Source organism: Dermacentor albipictus, chromosome 2 (assembly GCF_038994185.2).
Source record: "Dermacentor albipictus isolate Rhodes 1998 colony chromosome 2, USDA_Dalb.pri_finalv2, whole genome shotgun sequence".
NCBI lineage: Eukaryota > Metazoa > Arthropoda > Arachnida > Ixodida > Ixodidae > Dermacentor > Dermacentor albipictus.
Genome location: NC_091822.1, coordinates 34,298,081 through 34,306,304, shown reverse-complemented (window position 1 = coordinate 34,306,304; position 8,224 = coordinate 34,298,081). Strand labels below are relative to the sequence as shown.

The following is an 8,224-nucleotide window of genomic DNA, read 5'->3' as shown; positions in this document are numbered from 1 at the left end:
GAACGAGTTTCAATTGTTTCAAGATTTGGATGACTTCGCGAGAAATTTGCGACTACGGGAATACTTTTTATGATCGAAAAACTACAGAAGGGTGTCTTGACCAGCTACCTGAACTCTCCGAAAAATCATGGACACCTGGCGAGGCACGCGACAAATACTTGGACATGTATATTTGTGCGGTTCAAAAAGACATTATAAAAGAGTACGAGAGGCATCGTCCCATCCGCAGTAACCTCTCAAAAGAGGAAGAGCAGGCACTGCGAACTCTACGTGATGATCAGACAATTGTCATTAAGCCAGCGGACAAGGGTGGTGCAGTGGTGATACTTGAGCGGAATGTTTACATAGCCGAAGGTTTCCGTCAACTGGGAAACTCTAAATTTTACAGAGAACTCCCAAGCAACCCTACCGAGAAATTTGAAAGTGAAATAAAGGACGCCCTAACCACTCTGCGCAAGGCAGGGCAGATAACCGGTAAGACGCTCAAAGCATTGATACCAAGAAACTCTGGCCCCGGCCGTTTCTACCTACTACCCAAAATCCACAAAATAAACAATCCCGGTCGGCCTATCGTTTCCAGTAATGGAACAGTGACCGAGAAAATATCCAGCTTTATTGACAGTCTCATTAAGGACATCCCATCTTCATTTCCCTCGTACATTAAAGACACAAATCATTTCCTTCGGGAGGTATCAAACCTGACGGTACCGGCGGGGGGTTACTTGGTCACTATGGATGTCGCATCTTTGTACACCAACATACCTCACGCCGAGGGCATAGCTTCCGCAGTTTCAGCTTACGCTGGCTCCAGCCAACCTAGGCAATTAGATAAAGACACAGTTGAGACTCTTTTAAATCTAGTACTGAAATATAATCACTTTGAGTTCGAGGACAAGCATTATTTGCAAATCAGTGGAACCGCCATGGGAACGAAGATGGCGCCAAATTATGCAAATATCTTTATGGCATCTTTAGAAATACCCTTCCTCGCAAACTCGGCCGTAAAACCAATATTTTATAAGGGATTCCTGGATGACATTTTCTTTGTGTGGGCTGACAATGAACAAAGTCTCTTAGACTTCATTTCCGATTTCAATTCTCTGCACCCGTCAATCTGCTTTACGCACAATTTCTCCCAAAATAGTATTCACTTCCTCGACGTCACTCTGTCACTGAATGGCGGTCGCATTTCCACGTCCCTATACAAAAAGCCGACAGATCGTCAGCAATATCTGCATTTTTATAGTAGCCACCCCCATCACTGCAAAACAGGCATTCCCTACTCCCAGGCCCACAGATACAGAAGGGTCTGTTCCGAATCTGCGCAATTTGAGCGACATGCGGAGGAACTGAAATCTGCTCTCATACGCCAAAAATATCCTCCAAAAATAGTAGACGATGCCATTGAACGCGCCCGCAGCTTAGATCGAGCACAGATAATGGGAGAAAAGGTTAGCAATAACAATACACAATCAGATCCAAACTTGGTCCTCACATACACCACCGGTGCTCCGCGGGTCAATGCCATTCTCACCCGCCATTTTAATATCATGAAACAGAGCATCCGACTCGCTACTATCTTCAAGCAGCCGCCTCGAGTTGTGTATAGAAGAAACAAAAATTTAAGGGATTTGTTAGTCAGGGCGAGGACACAGAAGTCAAACACGCCCAAGGGCTGTCGACCGTGTGGGAAACCTCGTTGCAAGGTATGCCGTCACATGACAACAGCAGACACGGCTGAAGCATCGAACTCGCCCTTCGTATATAAAATTACCGAAAACCTTGACTGTGATTCCAGTAACGTCGTGTACAAAATTCGATGCGAGGTGTGTAAGCAGGAATATATCGGCCAAACAGAGACCCCTTTCCGCCTGCGATTTAACAATCACCGCGCGCATGTCAAGAGTCTCCCCAATTTACCCTTCTCCAGGCACGTTCGGCTGCCAGATCACTCCTTTGAACGTGTGAGCGTTGTGCTCTTGCAATCTGGTTTCCAACACACCCGTGCACGCGAGCAGAGAGAATCTTTTTTCATCCATAAATTTGGAACGTACACTAAAGGAATTAATGAGAGTCCGGGGCGGATGACGTGCCTCCGGGATATGCCGTGAAAGTGCATGGGAAACGCGAATACATGCTATATACACTAAAATTAAGACGCTGGCTATTCACTGCTTGCTCACCCCTCCGCATGCGCCTCAAGGAGGCGAGCGGAAAACCAATAAATTCAGTTTCCTGGACCCTGCCACTGAAGTGGTCATTCTGAGTGACCTATTGCCCTTCCTGAAATACGCACGTGCTGACTTGATGTCGGTTGTCGGTTAAACGTTCAAAAACTGGACCACAAGGAGGCTATTTAACTCGACTCCCTAAATCTAAGCCCATGGGCGTACTTGCTTTGCGAATCCCATGCATATATTCTTCTTTGGAACTATTTTTTTCTTTTTTTCGCACCATAGCTGGACCACAAAGCTGCCGGAACGGGCCGTGCCTTGTATATTTGTACTGTGACACTGTGTTTCTTTCTACAAGTTGCCGCTCTTCTGTCTTCCTTCTGGGCCCCTTCTCTATTGTGCCCCCCGCCACCCGCTCCCGCTACATCGGCAGCCCACGCACTGGAGCTGCGGAGCGACCGCTTTCTCCCTCCTTGCCTCGGGTGCACGGGAACCTAGCTGCCGCTACTTCCCGCCCCCCTCCCTCTCCGTCTTACGTCTCCCTCCTCCTGTGTGCTTTTTTCTTTTTCTTTCCGTTTTCTTTCTTTCTTCCTTTTTCCTTTTTTCCCCCTCACTTACCTCCTTGCTCTACATACATGTGACTCCGCCTTCCTCTTGCCCTGCATAGCTGCCAAAGGCCGCTGTAAATCTGCCAAGGCGCCGAAAATCAATCACTGTCACAACTGTTCCTCTCGGTTTGATGTATGTAAGAACGACCGGGTACCCGGTCTGGTGTCTTCCCTACCACGGCCGAACGGCCATTTTTTTGTAAACCCTGACGAAGATCGGTCCACCGATCGAAACTGTCGAAATTAAATACTTGTTCTGTTTACCTTGTAGCACCACTCAAGTTCTTTACACACACACACACACACACACACACATATATATATATATATATATATATATATATATATATATATATATATATATATATATATATATATATATATATATATCAGTTAAATGAAAGCCAACTGCATTAAAGTGGACGCGCTGTAATAAGCGGGCACGACACTATTGTGCTGTGCGTCATGCAAAGTAAGGTGTTCCGGGCAGTGGTGGCGTGCAAGTGAGATGGACTGCATGCCTGCCTGCTCAATTATCTCGAAGGCAAGATCGAATCAGGATTTAGCTATCGTCTACAATAGCTGAGTGTCTCTGCCTTTGTTATATTTGGTACATTAGCCGCACCTATGTACACAGGTATTAAAAGCATAAGTTTTTCTCTTGTTACCTGAAATATGCTTTAACAGAATGTCCACTTATCTGTGAACGCAATCTGCAAGCATGCTGTACAATGATGCAGACATGTTCATGCAGACTTAAACACAGAACATATTTTTCAATGTAGAATGCTTTATTTACAATATCACAAAGTGTTCAACATAGTTTCACTGTAGGTTCTTAACGCACAAGCCTCTGAAAGTAAAAAGTAAAAGACAAACTGCGCAATAAATACAAAAGCAGATAGGCAGTGTCCGCGCCTACACCTTTTAAAGTGTGAAAAAAGCATAACGCATGAACTTGCACTAACTTCATGCGGTAATGACCAACAAATGTTGGGACTCTCAGTTCCCCACTTTCTCGTACATTGAAAAACGTTTTGTTTTGAACCAAAATTATGTAAAACAGCATAAGTACAACCACAGTAACAGAATCCACATGTGTCAGGTCGCATTATCTGTAGACAGGGTAACTAATGAGGAACTTAGACATCGAAGTGCTCGCAGCTAATGAAAAGATAACTATTCATGATTAGCACGAGAAAAAAAAAAGAATGAAAGTGCTGCAAGAAAATGTACGTATTTGACGTGAACACTTGTGGGAGCCAATGAACATAATTTTTTTTAGTCCTGCGGAGCACACCCCCTATACATGTCGCAGTGTTTGGGTGATTGCAGCGACATGCAAGTGAAGTTGTTTGTGTATACATCAAGAGGAGAAAAAAACCTCTTCATATATGTATGTCACATTGACAAAATTGATTCTTCATCCTATCACGTCAGATATCTTTCGTATATGTTGAGAATTATTTGTCCTGATAACTGCTGGACCTCTATTCGATAGTCGTACCTGGAAGGAAAAAGAAATTCCACTCAATCTTAGACAATTCCATAAAATGTTTCACATTGGCCCAGTAAGGACTATGTTTTCTTCAATAGTTATTCATGGCCAATATAGTAGTGATTTTGCACAAAACATGTCTCAGTGTTAACCGTAAATATCTAAGGCTGCGAGATAACTATTCGAGAACGCTTATGTCACTGCCCTTATTGTGGTGTGGCTAGTAAACCAAACTCGACTGTGCTTAACAGCACCTTGTTGGGGGAGAGAACAAGTGTTCAGACTGTGCTCAACACCTATGAGTTGCCCAGCTACTTGACATGCGGGCTGTTGCTAGAGTGCGCTGCATCGAATTGATGTGCACAAAATATTTTCATTTTTATTTTGAATCTCGGCTCTACTGTTTCCTTTCATTCCTTTGTACCCTTTCCCCAGCACAGAGTAGGTCACTTGTGTTGATACTGGCTAACCTGCCTATCTTCCTATCTTTCTTTCTCCTTCCTCCAAAAGCATGTGTCAGCATTATAAAACTGATCCGTTGGGATATGCGCGATGATGACGATCGACAATCTAGTCAAGCCAGTCTAGTCAATCTAGTCAAGCTAGTCAAACGCAACAAGGCTAACATGGACCTGCTGAACGTATTCAAGTCCGGCCCACATCAAGCTGCGGAGAGTTTTCTTAAGCAGATTGAACGACTAATAGAAGGTGGCAACCTACAACTTGTGCCAGTTTTCGTAGCAGAAAAAATGCTAAAGAAGTTGTGAACTTGCCAACTGGCCCAGGTACAACCTCGCGACAAAGACTATTAGCACCAAAGTCTATCCCTACTTGATCTTAATAGAATGAGTGCATGCTTAGTGTAAACAAAGTATTCAAGCCATGGCAAAAGATGAACAGATGCAATGCTCTGAGCAAGCAAGTAAAACGAGCAAAATGCGCTCAGTTGCGTTCCCCACATTCTGCACAAACACATTTCACGTATACTTGTCGGCTTCAAAATCAATACAATGTGGTTCGTCTTATGGTTAATTTAGAGTCATATTTCTTCACACATGTAGGTAATAACGTATTGGCTTACAATGTCCCCTGGCGCTCAGGGGCATTCATTTGTCCCTTACACTTACTGACATTCAGTTGCGCTTCCGTTCATTTACACTCGCGTAAACTCAGTGACTTCTGAGTTTCTGCTGATTTCACAAGAGTGAAATCAGCAGAAACGATAAGGAAACGATGAATTAATGGAAATAAAAGTGGAAGAAAAAAACAACTACCAGCAGGTGGGGAACGCTACCACGACCTTCGCATTGCGCGTGCAATGGCGACAGATTTGGAACATTCTTTCTGCCACAGGCGTCGCGAGAACGTGACGCACTCAGGCTTGTCAGTGTGGGCGCTGGCTAACACTCCCAGGGTCCTACTAGGAAACATAAATATCCAAGAAAGTGGATGGGGAAACGTCGCCGTGGTAGCTCAATTAGTAGAGCATTGCACGCGAAATGTGAAGGCTGTGAGATGGTTCCCCACCTCCGGCAAGTTGTTTCTTCATCCACTTTTATTTCCATTAATTTACCATTTCTTTATTTGATTTAGTAAGCTCAAGGAATTTCCCCTATGTTGTCCTTTGTGTCAGTGTTTGTTGGCTTCTTATGATAGAGCTGTAATGATAGTACAGTGTGGCAAGTGCTTGAATGCCATGCACATGAGAGCAATGTTACAAGCACTTGTCTGTTTCTGCGCCCCACCCCACTTTTGTGCTTGCAACATATCAGTTTTTTTCTTCCTATGCTTCGTAATTAAGCATATGATATTTGCGCGCTGCAATGAAAAGAATTCTGGGCCTGATTTTTGCTTACCGGTGCTGTGGCCCACTTTATAGTTGCATTGGAGAGCCGGCGGTTCGGCTTTCTTTGATGGCGTTGCTAACAGCGTCAACTTCTGCAGCGTTAATCCTGTATACAAAAAATTTATTTAGGGGAGAATAAAAAAAATTTCTGAAATCTAATAACCTGAAAAAGAAGCGCTAATAAGAAAACTCTTATTAGGGCGTACTTCGGGGCTAGTGGGTACCTCATAGCCAAAAATCAACACTACATAGCAATCACTAGACATAAGCAAAATGTAAAACTTATGTTTTTTTTTTCATTCTTTCATAGTTTTTAGCAATGCAGTGCTGCTTTCTGAAAACATTATGGAACGACGAAATTACAGGAATCCATAGATTTTTCAGTCTGGAATTTTAGTTGAAACTGCTAGCGTGACGTGATATATCGCGCCGTTTAAATTCTACCTGAGGCATAGAACTCCGCCCCTTCTACAAGCAACGTGTGTACTACTCCTCTCCAAGAGATATATTGCGGAAAACTTCGCTTTTAGCGCGAACCGACAATTTTTCTTTGCTGCTGCGTCGTCGGTGTTAAATGATGAATTTCGCGTCAAAGAAGCTACGGGCTAAATTGGGCTTTGAATTCCAGTGAACTCAACGCATTAAACAGAAAAGCCAGAAACCCACGCAAATCCGCACATTACACCGAGGAAAGTGCGTAACACACCAGGAAACTGTTCAAAATAAAGCCGCCATTCAACAAACTTAATTTACGAAACGAAATGCATTCATTTCGCCATATTCACAAAGGGGATAAAAAGCGGAAGTTTTCATGGTTATAAGGCTACATACGATTACAAGCACCACAATAAAACGTACGTCCTTGTGAAAATCGATGCATGAGATTTCCTTGAAAGGGCACCTGGCTACCAAAGCGAAAAATATTGCCAGCAATAATGCAATTTGAGGAAAGCCAACCGGAACTGCGCCTGCAGTTAAAGGTAATTCACACGCCAAAACTTCAATGCGAGTGTCCGCATAGTACTAACGTTCTTAATCACTGAAATTTGTTATTAGTTCGCGCATAATAATAAAATGCAGAAATTAGGCATTTAGTATTATGGTAAGCAAAAACCCTCCGACCGAATCAACACTGGTTCGCAGCTTTGCAGCACACACTCGAGGGCCCGGCGACCCAGCGCACATGAAAGCTCACCGCTGCTGATCGTCGCCCCGTGGTCGCACTCTCAAGAGTTGTCGAAGTTGCACTGGCTTTTTAGAATGTCCGGTAACATCGGCGGAACTGGCGATCGCTGAGATTACCAAGAGCGTTCACCGACGCGGCCAGATGATTTCACAACGCGAACACAGTCGCATAGCGTCGCCGGTACAAAGAATGGAGGAAAAAATCGCCTCGTCCGCCGCCTAACGCCATGTTTTTGCTCCTTCCCCGGCGGCGCAGTCTTGCCTCCTCCTCCGCCATCGATGCTGCGCACAGAGGCGATGACTTCTTTCTTAGCCTATTCGCTCTCTCCTTTTGCCTATCGTTTTTTTTTTCTGCCACACAGCTTCTCCCTCATCGCTCCTTGCGCTTTTCTCTTTGCAACACTTCTGCGCGCTTTATGGGCGCCAAATTTGCTGGGCGGCATATAAGCGTTGCGTTTGCTCATTTCCGCATACAGCCGACGGCAGCGGGTCGGCCGCGTTTTGTCACGCATGACCTCTCTTGAAAGAAGGCTTATGTGCGGTGGTCTGGGATGAACCGAGAACGTACCGCTTATACGTAGGATGCTATGCAGGACGTGGCTAAGGCTGTATCGACTATCTCTTTGACAGGATTGCCTCGCGTTGCTCATGGTCATAATTTCCTCATTATGGTACATTTACGCAACGACTAATCGGGCGAAAAGCTTGTCCAGGTGTTGATATCGACATCATAATATGTGCCATACTGTGGCACATATCCAGAACAAGGCATCGGCGTGGAAGCGGCTCGGCTCGTCTAAAGCTAATAAGAACTGAATAAATACAAGCCAATGTAGGATTTGTCGTACAAGATCACACGTGCGCCTCAGTTTCCTGTAAGCCACAGGCGCAGGAATGAAATGGCCAAATTTAT

General features: G+C 44.5%; 1 long non-coding RNA gene across 1 annotated transcript; it reads right to left on the bottom strand.

Annotated features, from left to right (window-relative positions):
- Positions 1-4,167: 4,167 nt before the first annotated feature.
- LOC139055364 (uncharacterized) lies at positions 4,168-7,453 on the bottom strand. The gene is made up of 3 exons (XR_011511706.1): positions 7,322-7,453; positions 6,137-6,232; positions 4,168-4,289 (listed from the first exon to the last, which is right to left on the bottom strand). It is a non-coding gene; the product is annotated as an uncharacterized lncRNA (long non-coding RNA).
- Positions 7,454-8,224: the final 771 nt, after the last annotated feature.